This window comes from Rhinoderma darwinii, chromosome 7 (assembly GCF_050947455.1).
Source record: "Rhinoderma darwinii isolate aRhiDar2 chromosome 7, aRhiDar2.hap1, whole genome shotgun sequence".
NCBI classification, from domain to species: Eukaryota; Metazoa; Chordata; class Amphibia; order Anura; family Rhinodermatidae; genus Rhinoderma; species Rhinoderma darwinii.
Window position 1 is genome coordinate 54,384,760 of NC_134693.1, and position 16,448 is coordinate 54,401,207.

Below are 16,448 nucleotides of genomic sequence, written 5' to 3' on the forward strand. Positions count from 1 at the left end.
GGCCGAAAATACTTCTTGAAAGCGTCGGGAATCATCTGCCCATTCATTTGAATGAGTTTTACGATGTTCTGTGCAGACGGTCATTTTTTTTACGCGCCGCTATAAGAAGACTGCGCGTAAAAAAGACGCCCGCGTCAAAGAAGTGCATGTCACTTCTTGGGACGTAATTGGAGCCGTTTTCCATTGACTCCATAGAAAAACCGCTCCAATTACGTCCGTAATGGACGTCGCGAAAAACGCCTGCACATGCCATTACTCCTGAAAACCGCTCCCGTAATTTCAGCCGTAACGGACGTGCACGTGTGAACATACCCTAAAACTTAGAGCAACTGTTTTAACTCCTGGTAACGGCGGTGTGCGAATCATTTTTTCCATGTCAAAGGTGTCCATAGCCTTAACCCCTTCCCAACATCCGCTGTATATATATAAGGAGCATGTCGGGTGGGGGTGTACGGAGCGGGCTAACATTCTGAGCCCGCGCCATATATCGAGCGTGTCGGCTGTGTTACAGCCGACAACTCAGGGTAACGAGTGCGATCCTGCTCGTTTAACCAGTCAATAGCGACTGCAGCATTTAAATGACCTACAGGAGGGGTTGGCATGTCAGCCTGGGTACTGATGAAGGCCCCGAAGTCTGCCATCCTGTCAGTGTCAAGATATACTGCAATACATTGGTTTTGCAGTATATCATGCAAGCGATCCAACGATCACTGGTTCAAGTACCCTGGAGGGACAAGTAAAAAAAAGTGTCAAATAAAGTTGTGTTTTTTTAATAAATAAAAAAATATTTAAAAGTTAAAAAAAAAATTAATGTTTTTCCCTCAAGCACAATGTAAAAAAACTATTAACATAACTGGTATCGACATGTCTACAGAAGTCTGAACGTTTATAATATATCATTATTTATTCCGAACGGTGAACGCCGTAAAAAGATTTAAACCGCCAGAATCGCGTCTTGTTAGTCACTTGATCACTTTTTATTCCAATTTTTGTGGGAGATGAAGTGTCATGTACCGCAAAATGGTACTTATAGAAACTAAAGCTCGCCCCGCAAAAAATCAAGTCCTCACACCGCTCAATTGACGTAAAAATAAGTGTTATGGCTCTCAGAATGTCGACAAAACAAGTTTTATTTTAAACAATTTAGTTTTTTCCTTGTAAAAGTAGTGAAACATAAAAAAAAACAATATAAATTTGGTATCGCCGTAATCGTATTGACCCGCAGAGTAAAATTTAACGTGTCATTTTTACTGCACGGTGAAAGCCATAGATACCAAACCCCCTGAATGATTGAGGAATTACTGTTTTTTTCCTATTCCACCCCACAATTTTTTTTTTTTCCAGTTTCCCATTACATTATATGGTAGGGTTTCCCTCTACGTTATGTAGTGTTTTTAAGCACTTTTTAAATTTGACTTAATACATTTCTTTCTTTTGCGATACAGCTTCTATTAGGGCTGGGCGATTAATCAAATAAATTTGATTAACTCGCCCTCAAGGACTCTCACGATTCTGTTTTTTTAACAGAATTGTAGAATCTATTCTTTTTAGTAGCGCCGAGCTGCAAGGGGAAGCTCCGCCCCTCCGCCTTGTCACTACCTGGTCCGCCACCTTCTGCTTCTCCACGGAACTGCTCTTCCGTAGTGAACAAAATGATAGTGTGAAACCGCAGTTCCGTGGGGGAAACAGGGACTCCTAGTATATAGTCACACCGCCCTGTAGATAGTACCCCCCCCTTGTACCTTGTAGACCGCATCACAAACCCCCTTATAGATCGCGCTGCTGTAGATAGAACCCCCCCCCCTTGCAGATCGTACCACAACCCCCTTGTACCTTGTAGATTGCACCACAACCCCCCCCCCCCCTTATAGATCGCGCCGCTGTAGCTCCCACTAGGAGCTGAATCCCCGGCCAAAGCGTCGGCAATCAATGGCCGGGGATTCAGCTCCTAGTCGCAGCTACAGTGGTGCGATCTGCAAGGTAGGTGGGTGTTCGATCTACAAGGGAGGGGGGTGGAGCTGTGATCTATAAGGTGGGGTATGATCTACATAGGGGTGGGGCTGCTATCTGCAAGGGGGTGTGGCACTGTCTACATGGGCACTGTGGTGCGATTTCAGAAGGTGCTGCTATGTGGGCACGGTCACTACATGTGGGTGCTGTGGCACGATCTACCCTAACAAATTAAAGAAAAAAAAAAGGATGGATGGATTTAACGGCCATGAAAGACTGACTGGAAATGGATGAGAATTTAGAGACCCTGATGCAGAATCAACATCAAAATCTGACCATTGATCAGTTTTTATGGTCCTTTTTTTTTCACTGTCTTGTGATTGTAGCTTAAATGACGGATGCCAGGAGTCCTGTTCACATACTCCGGGTCTGCCATGCACGGCAGCCTATGAGTACCAGCCGGAGGCCGGTCCTCATAGGCTTCCTTTCAGTGTGACTCTCAGCGTCACACTTAAAGTTTATAATGCGTTACACTACCTAGGTAGTGTAATGTATTATAGCAGCTATCAGTGCTGCAGGTCTTCAAGTAAAAAGTAAAAAAAAAAAGTAATAAATGTTTTATAAAAGTGTAAAAACAAGTTATAAGTTACAAAAACACAAAATAAGTCTATTATAGGGAAAAAAGTACACTTATTTGGTATCGCCGCGTTTGTAACAACCCAAACTATAAAGCTGTAATATTATTTTTCTTGCCCTCAAAGCCACTTCAGAACTGAACTGGTCCCTGTAAAAATAGCCTTTTGAAATTTTCTTGAAAATGTGAGAAATTGCTGCTAAAGTTCTAAGCCTTGTAACTTCCTAGAAAAATAAAATAATGTTCAAAAAAACGATGCAAATATAAAGTAGACCTATGGAATATGTTAAATAGTAATAACACACAAAATAGTTACTATCTGTTTTACAAGCAGATACATTTAAAATTAGATAAATTTATAATTTTTGCAAATTTTGTCTAAATTTTGGTGTTTTTCACGAATAAGCGATGAATTTATTGACCACATTTTTCCACTAACATAAAGTACAATATGTCACTAGAAAACAGTCTCAGAATCGCTTGGGTAGGCAAAAGCATTCTAGATTTATTACCACATAAATTGACATGTAAGATTTTGAAAAAATGGGGCTGGTCCTGAAGGCCAAAATGAGCTCAGTCCTGAAAGGGTTAAGGTTAGTATTTTAAAATCGGTTTTAGGATAAGTTTTAGCCAGAAAATTGTACTGTAGAAACTACACCGCTTTGCTACCTATAAGTTACATGGAAATGATTTAATAGATATTATCTATAGTATTATGGTTTTTATATATGTATATGTATGTATATATGTATATATATATATATATATATATATATATAACAAATTGAAATAAATGGGCACCTACAAATCTGCTGTGACTGCAGTTCACACACAGACAAAATAAGCAGCTGCTCTGCTATTGCTAAGCTACATGCGAATAATGAATATTTCAGTTATTTTAAATAACAATTCACCACAATATATCTAATGGCTGTTGAGGTTAAAATCTGCAGTAGCCAAATGTGGAAAACTTCTAAATGTGAACATGGCCTCACTGTTTTGATTTCCAACCTTTTGTGATAAATGCATCAAGCAGTGTCCTGCTCTTCACCACGTTATTTTTATATTCCCTGTTGTTATATCCTTGGGGCTTTTCTGTTTGTCTGTTGCTCTTTCTGGAAACCAGCTTTCAATTACAGGCAGGATGTTCCAAGTCTTGGTGACAATTCTTCTCTCTTTGATATCTTTGACCTCTGATAAGTGCACTCCGCATTCAGTCTGAGAGTAGTGTTTTTACAGGTAGGATAGTCTTTGATGTTACATTTTGTAGCATGTAATTCCATAAGGTTTTTTTTCTGGATAAACTGAAGTTCTAATCATTTGAGCAGATAATTGAATTAGGTGCAAGTCAAAAGGTGCAAACCATCAGCAGTGACTTGGCAGATTAATTATTATGCCTTCTCTGCAGAGGGCACTGTGGCCTTCTCTGCAGAGGGCACTGTGGCCTTCTCTGCAGAGGGCACTGTGGCCTTCTCTGCAGAGGGCACTGTGGCCTTCTCTGCAGAGGGCACTGTGGCCTTCTCTGCAGAGGGCACTGTGGCCTTCTCTGCAGAGGGCACTGTGGCCTTCTCTGCAGAGGGCACTGTGGCCTTCTCTGCAGAGGGCACTGTGGCCTTCTCTGCAGAGGGCACTGTGGCCTTCTCTGCAGAGGGCACTGTGGCCTTCTCTGCAGAGGGCACTGTGGCCTTCTCTGCAGAGGGCACTGTGGCCTTCTCTGCAGAGGGCACTGTGGCCTTCTCTGCAGAGGGCACTGTGGCCTTCTCTGCAGAGGGCACTGTGGCCTTCTCTGCAGAGGGCACTGTGGCCTTCTCTGCAGAGGGCACTGTGGCCTTCTCTGCAGAGGGCACTGTGGCCTTCTCTGCAGAGGGCACTGTGGCCTTCTCTGCAGAGGGCACTGTGGCCTTCTCTGCAGAGGGCACTGTGGCCTTCTCTGCAGAGGGCACTGTGGCCTTCTCTGCAGAGGGCACTGTGGCCTTCTCTGCAGAGGGCACTGTGGCCTTCTCTGCAGAGGGCACTGTGGCCTTCTCTGCAGAGGGCACTGTGGCCTTCTCTGCAGAGGGCACTGTGGCCTTCTCTGCAGAGGGCACTGTGGCCTTCTCTGCAGAGGGCACTGTGGCCTTCTCTGCAGAGGGCACTGTGGCCTTCTCTGCAGAGGGCACTGTGGCCTTCTCTGCAGAGGGCACTGTGGCCTTCTCTGCAGAGGGCACTGTGGCCTTCTCTGCAGAGGGCACTGTGGCCTTCTCTGCAGAGGGCACTGTGGCCTTCTCTGCAGAGGGCACTGTGGCCTTCTCTGCAGAGGGCACTGTGGCCTTCTCTGCAGAGGGCACTGTGGCCTTCTCTGCAGAGGGCACTGTGGCCTTCTCTGCAGAGGGCACTGTGGCCTTCTCTGCAGAGGGCACTGTGGCCTTCTCTGCAGAGGGCACTGTGGCCTTCTCTGCAGAGGGCACTGTGGCCTTCTCTGCAGAGGGCACTGTGGCCTTCTCTGCAGAGGGCACTGTGGCCTTCTCTGCAGAGGGCACTGTGGCCTTCTCTGCAGAGGGCACTGTGGCCTTCTCTGCAGAGGGCACTGTGGCCTTCTCTGCAGAGGGCACTGTGGCCTTCTCTGCAGAGGGCACTGTGGCCTTCTCTGCAGAGGGCACTGTGGCCTTCTCTGCAGAGGGCACTGTGGCCTTCTCTGCAGAGGGCACTGTGGCCTTCTCTGCAGAGGGCACTGTGGCCTTCTCTGCAGAGGGCACTGTGGCCTTCTCTGCAGAGGGCACTGTGGCCTTCTCTGCAGAGGGCACTGTGGCCTTCTCTGCAGAGGGCACTGTGGCCTTCTCTGCAGAGGGCACTGTGGCCTTCTCTGCAGAGGGCACTGTGGCCTTCTCTGCAGAGGGCACTGTGGCCTTCTCTGCAGAGGGCACTGTGGCCTTCTCTGCAGAGGGCACTGTGGCCTTCTCTGCAGAGGGCACTGTGGCCTTCTCTGCAGAGGGCACTGTGGCCTTCTCTGCAGAGGGCACTGTGGCCTTCTCTGCAGAGGGCACTGTGGCCTTCTCTGCAGAGGGCACTGTGGCCTTCTCTGCAGAGGGCACTGTGGCCTTCTCTGCAGAGGGCACTGTGGCCTTCTCTGCAGAGGGCACTGTGGCCTTCTCTGCAGAGGGCACTGTGGCCTTCTCTGCAGAGGGCACTGTGGCCTTCTCTGCAGAGGGCACTGTGGCCTTCTCTGCAGAGGGCACTGTGGCCTTCTCTGCAGAGGGCACTGTGGCCTTCTCTGCAGAGGGCACTGTGGCCTTCTCTGCAGAGGGCACTGTGGCCTTCTCTGCAGAGGGCACTGTGGCCTTCTCTGCAGAGGGCACTGTGGCCTTCTCTGCAGAGGGCACTGTGGCCTTCTCTGCAGAGGGCACTGTGGCCTTCTCTGCAGAGGGCACTGTGGCCTTCTCTGCAGAGGGCACTGTGGCCTTCTCTGCAGAGGGCACTGTGGCCTTCTCTGCAGAGGGCACTGTGGCCTTCTCTGCAGAGGGCACTGTGGCCTTCTCTGCAGAGGGCACTGTGGCCTTCTCTGCAGAGGGCACTGTGGCCTTCTCTGCAGAGGGCACTGTGGCCTTCTCTGCAGAGGGCACTGTGGCCTTCTCTGCAGAGGGCACTGTGGCCTTCTCTGCAGAGGGCACTGTGGCCTTCTCTGCAGAGGGCACTGTGGCCTTCTCTGCAGAGGGCACTGTGGCCTTCTCTGCAGAGGGCACTGTGGCCTTCTCTGCAGAGGGCACTGTGGCCTTCTCTGCAGAGGGCACTGTGGCCTTCTCTGCAGAGGGCACTGTGGCCTTCTCTGCAGAGGGCACTGTGGCCTTCTCTGCAGAGGGCACTGTGGCCTTCTCTGCAGAGGGCACTGTGGCCTTCTCTGCAGAGGGCACTGTGGCCTTCTCTGCAGAGGGCACTGTGGCCTTCTCTGCAGAGGGCACTGTGGCCTTCTCTGCAGAGGGCACTGTGGCCTTCTCTGCAGAGGGCACTGTGGCCTTCTCTGCAGAGGGCACTGTGGCCTTCTCTGCAGAGGGCACTGTGGCCTTCTCTGCAGAGGGCACTGTGGCCTTCTCTGCAGAGGGCACTGTGGCCTTCTCTGCAGAGGGCACTGTGGCCTTCTCTGCAGAGGGCACTGTGGCCTTCTCTGCAGAGGGCACTGTGGCCTTCTCTGCAGAGGGCACTGTGGCCTTCTCTGCAGAGGGCACTGTGGCCTTCTCTGCAGAGGGCACTGTGGCCTTCTCTGCAGAGGGCACTGTGGCCTTCTCTGCAGAGGGCACTGTGGCCTTCTCTGCAGAGGGCACTGTGGCCTTCTCTGCAGAGGGCACTGTGGCCTTCTCTGCAGAGGGCACTGTGGCCTTCTCTGCAGAGGGCACTGTGGCCTTCTCTGCAGAGGGCACTGTGGCCTTCTCTGCAGAGGGCACTGTGGCCTTCTCTGCAGAGGGCACTGTGGCCTTCTCTGCAGAGGGCACTGTGGCCTTCTCTGCAGAGGGCACTGTGGCCTTCTCTGCAGAGGGCACTGTGGCCTTCTCTGCAGAGGGCACTGTGGCCTTCTCTGCAGAGGGCACTGTGGCCTTCTCTGCAGAGGGCACTGTGGCCTTCTCTGCAGAGGGCACTGTGGCCTTCTCTGCAGAGGGCACTGTGGCCTTCTCTGCAGAGGGCACTGTGGCCTTCTCTGCAGAGGGCACTGTGGCCTTCTCTGCAGAGGGCACTGTGGCCTTCTCTGCAGAGGGCACTGTGGCCTTCTCTGCAGAGGGCACTGTGGCCTTCTCTGCAGAGGGCACTGTGGCCTTCTCTGCAGAGGGCACTGTGGCCTTCTCTGCAGAGGGCACTGTGGCCTTCTCTGCAGAGGGCACTGTGGCCTTCTCTGCAGAGGGCACTGTGGCCTTCTCTGCAGAGGGCACTGTGGCCTTCTCTGCAGAGGGCACTGTGGCCTTCTCTGCAGAGGGCACTGTGGCCTTCTCTGCAGAGGGCACTGTGGCCTTCTCTGCAGAGGGCACTGTGGCCTTCTCTGCAGAGGGCACTGTGGCCTTCTCTGCAGAGGGCACTGTGGCCTTCTCTGCAGAGGGCACTGTGGCCTTCTCTGCAGAGGGCACTGTGGCCTTCTCTGCAGAGGGCACTGTGGCCTTCTCTGCAGAGGGCACTGTGGCCTTCTCTGCAGAGGGCACTGTGGCCTTCTCTGCAGAGGGCACTGTGGCCTTCTCTGCAGAGGGCACTGTGGCCTTCTCTGCAGAGGGCACTGTGGCCTTCTCTGCAGAGGGCACTGTGGCCTTCTCTGCAGAGGGCACTGTGGCCTTCTCTGCAGAGGGCACTGTGGCCTTCTCTGCAGAGGGCACTGTGGCCTTCTCTGCAGAGGGCACTGTGGCCTTCTCTGCAGAGGGCACTGTGGCCTTCTCTGCAGAGGGCACTGTGGCCTTCTCTGCAGAGGGCACTGTGGCCTTCTCTGCAGAGGGCACTGTGGCCTTCTCTGCAGAGGGCACTGTGGCCTTCTCTGCAGAGGGCACTGTGGCCTTCTCTGCAGAGGGCACTGTGGCCTTCTCTGCAGAGGGCACTGTGGCCTTCTCTGCAGAGGGCACTGTGGCCTTCTCTGCAGAGGGCACTGTGGCCTTCTCTGCAGAGGGCACTGTGGCCTTCTCTGCAGAGGGCACTGTGGCCTTCTCTGCAGAGGGCACTGTGGCCTTCTCTGCAGAGGGCACTGTGGCCTTCTCTGCAGAGGGCACTGTGGCCTTCTCTGCAGAGGGCACTGTGGCCTTCTCTGCAGAGGGCACTGTGGCCTTCTCTGCAGAGGGCACTGTGGCCTTATCTATGGGTGGGTGGCAGTATGTACAGAAGTCTATATGGCACGATCTAAAAAGTGGCTACCCAAGGGGTGTGTCTTGGTGTGGTCTGTGGTTGACTCATTTAGGGGCAGACCTGCAGAATATGGGTTGGTATTTGACATGGATCTGACCCTGATTTTATATATTTTTTTTATATCTTGGATCAGTCTCTCTGACACTGTCATTTGTATTTTTTTTGTCCAGTGTGTACATATTTAGTATATCGTTAACTGTTGAGGTATTCTTGTACAGTATTGTCCATACCTTGACAATACACTGTTTGATTCCATGGATGTATAATATGATACATTTGTTGCTCCTAGATACCACTACCACATTTTTATTATGTGTTGTTTTATATTGTATGTGATGGTCTATGTATGTTTTTAAATATTTTCCAAATAAAGATATTTTTTTGATATTGGTTAGTGCTTTACTTGTACTATGGTTATCTACACTTCTAGTATTGTTGTTTATATATGTCTTCATAGGTATTCAGTATCTACAGAGGGCACTGTGGCATTATCTACAGAGGGCACTGTGGCATTATCTACAGAGGGCACTGTGGCATTATCTACAGAGGGCACTGTGGCATTATCTACGGGTGGGTGGCATGATCTAAAGAGTGGCTGCCCAATCTTTACATTAGTGTGTCTGCCAAACGCTGCCATCTGAGCCGCTGGACTGCATTTAGCGATACTTAGGCGGGATTCACACGACCGGGTCGGGTCCGAGCCCGAGTGCCGGCCGGTAAAATCGGCCATTCTGCCCGGCCGGTTTGCATAAAGTTATGCATCCGTGCCGGGCCGGGCAGATCCGGACAGTGACATCAGCGGCAGCTCCTGAAGGGGAATCCCCATGTGTTCGGGGATTCCGCTTCAGGAGTTTCCCCTGATGTCACTGCCCAGATATGGACAGAGACATCAAGCGCTCTGTCCAGGAGCGGAATCCCCGAACACACGGGGATTCCGCTCCTTCAAGGAGCTAAAGTGCGGCTAGCACATAGCAGAGCAGGGAGATACCTCCCCGCTCTGCTATAGTGGCGTCGCTGCAGTAGTAGCAGCAGCAGCAGCAGCAGCTGCTGCTACTAGCAGCGCCATCGAAGGTGTCGCCGAGCCAGGGTGCTTTTAACAAGCAGGGGAAGGGAGCCAGCGCAGCGCTCCCTCCACCTGCTGTACACCCCGGCCCTGCAACACAGTGTGCAGCGATGCCATTCGTCCGAATGGCATCAACTCCTCCTCCTCACATGCACTCTGCGCTGTGAGGAGGAGGAGATAGAGCGCAAGCCACGGGAAACCCGGCCATCACTCGGAACACATTCCGGTGATGGCCGTGTAATACCCGGCCCCATAGACTTCTATGGGAGCCGGGCGGCCGGGTGTCCGGGCAAAGATAGAGCATGTCCTATTTTTTGACGGCCGGATTTTCCGGCCGTCAAAAAATCGGTCGTGTGAATAGCCCCATTAGGGGTCTATCATTCCTAATGCAGCCGGGTGCCGGCCGATTTATGAACGGCCGGCACCCGGACGGGAAACCCTGCCGTGTGAATGAGGCCTTAAACTGGCTTGTCAAAATAAGTACGTGGAGAAAACTCGCAAATTTCCGTTAAGTTTTAAATGTAGCGGTATTCTAGTAATGTAGAGTTCTAGTAGTTCAAATAACTAATTGATTAACAATTTTTTTTATTGTATCAAATTTGAAAGTTATGCGGCCCGTCAACTACACATTATTTCTATATGTGGCCCACTTACCTGGCCGAGTTTGAGTCACCTGATATAGAGGATGGGATTAATAGCACTATTTCTATGTTTGCAGATGACACCAAGCGATGTAATATAGTTCAGTCTATAGAAGATGTTCGTAAATTACAAGCTGATTTGGACACACTAAGTGTTTGGGTATCCGCTTGGCAAATTAAGTTTGATGTAGATAAATGCAAAGTTATGCGTCTGGGTACCAACAATCTGCATGCATCATATATCTTAGAGAGCGCTATACTGGGGGAGTCACTTGTTGAGAAGTATCTGGGTGTACTTGTAGATCATAGACTAAATAACAGCATGCAGTGTCAATCAGCTGCTTCTAAGACCAGCAAGATATTGTCGTGTATTAACAGAGGCATAAACTCGAGGGACAGGGATGTAAGCATTCGTGAGGCCTCATCTAGAATATACAGTCCAGTTCTGGGCTCCAGTTAATAGAAAGGAGGCCCTGGAGTTGGGAAAAAATACAAAGAGCAACTAAACTAATAAGGGGCATGGTGAATCTAAGTTATGAGGAAAGATTCAAAGAATTGAACATATTTAGCCCTGAAAAGAGATGACTAAAGGGGGGACATTATTAACTTCTATAAATATATGAATGGCCTATGCAAGAAATATAGTGAAATCCTGTACCATGTAAAACCCCCTTAAAAGACAAGGGGGCACTCCCTTCGTCTGGAGAAAAAAAAGGTTCAATCAACAGAAGCGACAAGTCGTCTTTTTACTGTGAGAACTGTGAATCTATGGAATAGCCGACCGCAGGAGCCGTCACAGCAGGAATATATACACAAGGAAAGGAGTCCTATACTATTGCCAGTATTTCAAAAAGTAGAAAAATAAAACCACCATTTTATTAAATAACAACACTTATTAAAATATTGCAGAATAGAATTCGAATCAGTAACTGTATATGGGCTACATACAGTGCAATAACACATGAAAATAGCAACAGAATCTCACATACAAGAGGCTAGTGCACCATATAAGGGTTAGCTGTAATTATAGCGTTTAACACACAGCATATATATAAGGTGCCTGGCCAAGAAAGATTTGTATATAGCAAGGTAGTTGCCAAAAGGGAGAGAAAATGTGCATGCAGGGTGAGTCTATAAAGGAGATGAAGCGGTACTATAAGTATAGCGTGCTACTGAATAGATCATGTTAAATAACATGCTTAGTGAGCATCTATATGCACGATCATATAGAGGGGGTGACCCCTCACATTTCAAAATAAGAAAATGTTTTCTAAGAATAAATGTGTAGGCCATTATGAATAGAATAGCTTACCCATACTATTCATGTGTCCTGTATGACCAGGGGGTGCCCCGACGTGCTTTTCGTGTAGTTGGCTTTATCAAGGATGGCTTTAAAAAAGGCTTAAATAATTTCCTAGAACAAGAACCTATCCGCTTCTATGTGAATGTGTAGAATTCTTGTTTCATCCCTTCCCTTTTTCCCATCCATTGGTTGAACTTGATGGACATATGTATTTTTTCAACCGTACGAACTATGAAACTATAATGCAGTGGGCGAGTTTGTTTTTCCTACATCAGATTTTTGTAAACGGCAAATTACCAAAACCAAAGCAAGGAATGTGGGGAGATTTTAGCTCTGAAGCCTGCTGAATTGTGAATGCAGCTCTGGCCTAGAATTTAAACGCGGTAACTTAGGATCAGTACAAGTAATGCAATGTATTTATAAAGTTACTAACCTTTTTATGTAGATGCATTCTGTGAAAGTTTTTTCACGGTCAACATATACACTAGTGTTTTTACTTTACACTGTAGTCTATGCGTCATGTCTCTACATGGGCTCAGGAGTTTGATTTCTATTTATATAGGGGATAGACTGGTTCTATAACAAGCTGATATTTCTTTCATGCATATGTTATCAGTCTGATCTCCATCTTATTGACATCAAACATTCTCTGATGTGTAAATCTGGTGTAGACTAGTTGTATGGCCACGATAAAGAGATTACAAGTTATATATCTGTTTAATTTTCATGCAATGTGTACCGTATCGTTTGCCTAGGATACAAGTAGTTATAATTCACTGTAAACTTTTCAAAGGTATAGAACCACAGGGATTTTCTTGAAAAACATTTTAGATCACCTGAAGTCACAGGAGTTCAAAAAAAAAGAAAGCTTTCAAAAAGATCAAAATAAAATATACACGTAAACATACTGAAATCTGTTTCCTTCCCGGAGTAAAAATGCTAAAGTTTCAGTTTTACCATTAAAAATAACTAGAATCTGGAAATAACTCTGTTAAAATTAGATTACCTGGAGTACTAGAAACATTGCTTTTCTAACTTTTAAGGGAAAATTGTACTTCATTTTACTAGATTTTTTTAAATCTTATTTATGGTCTCGTGTTATATATATATATATATATATATATATATATATAGCACCAACATATTCTACTGTACACTGGTTGTAATAATTCACACCAGCCAGTCTAATCTAACACGCAGGAGAAGGTACCAGGAATAAATACATGCAAACACAGGAAAAATAAAAAAAAATGCTATGTATCCATTTTAGCTTGTTGGACAATAAGGGCCTTGACACATTACCCTCTAAGCTGGGTTTTCCAAATGCCCAAATAATTAGCCATTATACAGTACTACATAGAATCCAGGTAAACCATTTTATACAACTTACATAAAGATTCGTGGTCTCTTCCAACCTCCCTGGTGGTCTAGGGCAGTATAGGGTGCAGTGCCCACATCTCTGGTGGTTTAGGGTAGTGAAGGGATTAAGAAGATTCTTGGTAATCAGGAATAATAAAAGGGTTAATGTCTGTAACCCTGGTGGTTTAGGGCAGAGTACGGGGAAATCACTTTCTCTATGGTTAGGCAGATCGCTTCTTGAGCATGCTGTCCACTCCCTAAGGAGGGAGTTCAGGCAGTCTACTCTGGAGCAGGGGGGGTGTGGGGCGCAATTTACATGGAGTGTGGCGCTATCTATATGGTTACTATCTACAGGGAACACTGGCGCTATCTACATGTGCACTGTGTGTGGCACTGGCACTTTATTTGTGGGCACTGTGGCACTATGTAAGCACTAGTACTATCTACAGCGGGCACTGGAATTGTGGTACTATCTACTGGGCATTGCAGCACTAACTACATGGGCACTGTGGTGTTTTCAGGGGGTTGGGACAAAAAAAAGCCTGACACATGAAATTCATCTTTTTTATTATTTTTTTAATTTTATTTTATTTTGTTGTTTTTTTTCAACTGCCATGAAAAACTGATTCCAAACTGCCATTAAAAACAGTCAGATGGTCGGGATATGGATTAGAATTTGGAGACACACTGGTGCAAAATAACCAAGAAAAACTGACCGTTCAGTGTTTTTTTAACAGCCGTTTGTTTTCACTGCTGTGTGAATATAGCGCTTATAGCTGCATGTTGTGTTTATCAAAAACCTATCCATAAAACAGACGATGTAGTTGTTTTCATGCACAGCTATTTTTTAATAAGGGCCTGTTCACATCAGCGTCTGGCTTCTGTTAATCTGTTTCATTCGCACTTAACGTCGGTAAACCATACCTTCCGTTTGCATTACCATTTCAATGGTAATGCTTCCGATGCAGAGTGGACAGCATATAGACGTCCTTCCTGTCATTCCACTTTACTGCAAGTAACTCCTCTCTTGCCAGTGCGATTGACGCCCCCCTTTCAACACGTCTGGACACCAATTGCTTTGGGAATCCCACCCTGTTTTTACGACTGTCCTGCAGGCCCCTGTATTTGCAGCATGGAGGGATTTAAAATGGGGGACACTGCTATAAAAGTTCTCAGTGTAGACGTGGTACCCTTGGTGCAGGAGTGGCACCATTACGTACCACACAATTTTTCCGGCTGTGCTAATTGTCTGGGCAGCCTAGAGGATTAATTTGGCGGTCTTTACCTTCATAGATCAAGAAACCGCAGGTGTACCTTGTTGTGCTCTCGCACACACTTCATAGAATTTAACGTCATATTTGGCACGTTTGGAGGGGATGAACTGCCGGAATGAAAGACTGCCTTTGTAGCTTATCAGGGATTCATCCACCGATTTAAATTTTAATCTGGGGTGTAGGATCTGAGGAAAGATTCTTGTAGGAGGGAAATTAACGGTCTCAATTTATTAAGGCAATCGTAGCCTGGGTTATTTCTTTGGGGGACTTGAGAGTTATCAGTAAAATGCATGCAGTGCATTATGTATCGGTATTTGGACCTCACACTACCCCTGTATTTGCACCAGTTGATGGCTCTTGATGCCCAGTAGGAGCGGATAGTTGAATTTTTTTTGACCAACCACATATTTAGCGTTAGGCCTAAAAAAAAAAAATTAAGCTTAGGGACACTAGTGGGGGTCCACGATGAGTACATGGATGTTGGTTTATGTGAAATTAATTGTCTTGCATATATATTTGTCTGTTGGACAATTAACGCCGGGACTTGGTCACTAACAAATATGTGGAAGAAGTCCAAAGGGGTATAATTAGCAACATCCACTTTTATTCCTGGGGTTGCTGACTGTTGCGGGACCTGGGGTGATAATGAAATTGCAGGATCACAGACCATGGGAGGCCCTGCACCTGGGGATTTGACAGCGACGACTGACTCCACCACCATAGGACTATGGGGTCCAGAGGTAGAACTAGAACTTGAGGAGTCACTGTCTGGAAAAAGTTCTACCTCTGAAGCAGAGTCGGTGTCACTACCTGAACTGCTGGTGCACAGCAAGGTGTACGCTTCCTTCGCAGTTAACATTCTCCGAGTCATTATTTAGATTAACCTGTAACTTTATTTTTTATTTTTTCAAACGAAGAAAAAAAAAAAAAGAAAGATACCCTGTCTATTACTAAAAGCAGCGCAAGAAAAATTAAGTAAAACTGTCTAACAGGTGTTATCTGACGCTGCCAGAAAACGTACAGATCACTTGTTCTCACACAGAGGATGAAGTGTCACAAAGTTGGCGATCATGGGGGCACAGACTTCAAGCTTGTGCGTTTTTCCACTTCACTTATACTGCTCAGGATTTAGTTATAGTCTCTCTCTCTCTCTCTCTCTCTCACGCTCACGCTCCACTCAGATTGGTCCTGTTACTAGTTGCGCATGCGTGCGCCATTTTGATTACCAGGGACAGGGGGTGATGACCCTTATTTTTCTACCATTTCTCTCCTCTCACAGAATATATTCTGTGAGAGAATAAAAAAATAACGGACAGAGTTTAAGCGCCTCCCGGGGGCGCTATCTTATGCCAAAGCGCCGACGTGAAAAGGCGGCGCTCTGGCGTAAGTACCCTTAACCCCTTCCTGCTTTTGGGCGTGACTGTACGTCCAGATACAAAGTGCCTTCCCGCACACGGGCGTACAGTCACGCCCTGTAGATAAAGCATAGGAGCTGTGCTCGCTTTATCTTCAGCAGCTGTCATACACAGCTGACATCCCGCTGCGATGGCTGTTACCGCCGATCCCAGCCATTTAACTCCTTCAATGCAGCTGTCAATGGCGTCCGCCACATTTAAGTGGTTGACAGAGGGAGGGAGCTACCTCTGTACTCCCCGGGCCCCCGGCGATGGATCGTGGGTGGCGATGGTTGCTATGGCAGCCAGGAAGCCGTTGCTAGGCTTACAGGTTGCCCAGGTACGGAAGCCTATTAGGTCCTGCCCGAGGCAGCACCTAATAGGCTGTCGGATGATGAATGACCGTTACAATACACTGCACTACATAAGTAGTGCAGTGTATTGTACCGGGGATCAGAAGACCAGATCCCCAGGTAACTGTAAAAGAAAAAGTGAATGTAATAAGTAATCAAAAAGTTGCAAGTGACGCAAAATGGTACCAATAGAAACTACAGTACGTCACGCATAAAACAAGTCATCCCGCAGTGATATCAACTAAAAAATAAAAAAATGATGGCTGTCAGAAAATGGCGACACTAAAACATGTTTTTTTTTTTTTTTTAGAAAAGAGTATTTTTATTGTGGGAACGTAGTGAAACGTAAAAAAACAATATAAATTTGGTGTTGCTGTAATTGTATCGCCCCGCAGAATAAAGTAAACCTGTTTATACTGCACGGTGAACACTGTAAAAAAAAAAAAAAAAAACGTGCTAGAATGGCTGTTTTTTGGTTTCCTCATCTCCCAAAAAATGGAATAAATAGTGATAAAAAAAAATCGCATGTACCCCAAAATGGAACCAATAAAAATTACAGCTCGTTCCACAAGAAACGCGCCCTCACACAGCTCCGTCACCGGAAAAATAACACGTTATGACTCAAAACGCAAT

The 16,448-nt window shown here is 47.1% G+C and overlaps 1 protein-coding gene across 2 annotated transcripts in view; it reads left to right on the forward strand.

Annotated features, from left to right (window-relative positions):
• Positions 1 to 16,448, forward strand: part of NEK7 (NIMA related kinase 7) — a 116,604-nt gene that overhangs the window by 61,357 nt on the left and 38,799 nt on the right. The gene's annotated exons all lie outside the window — the stretch shown is intronic.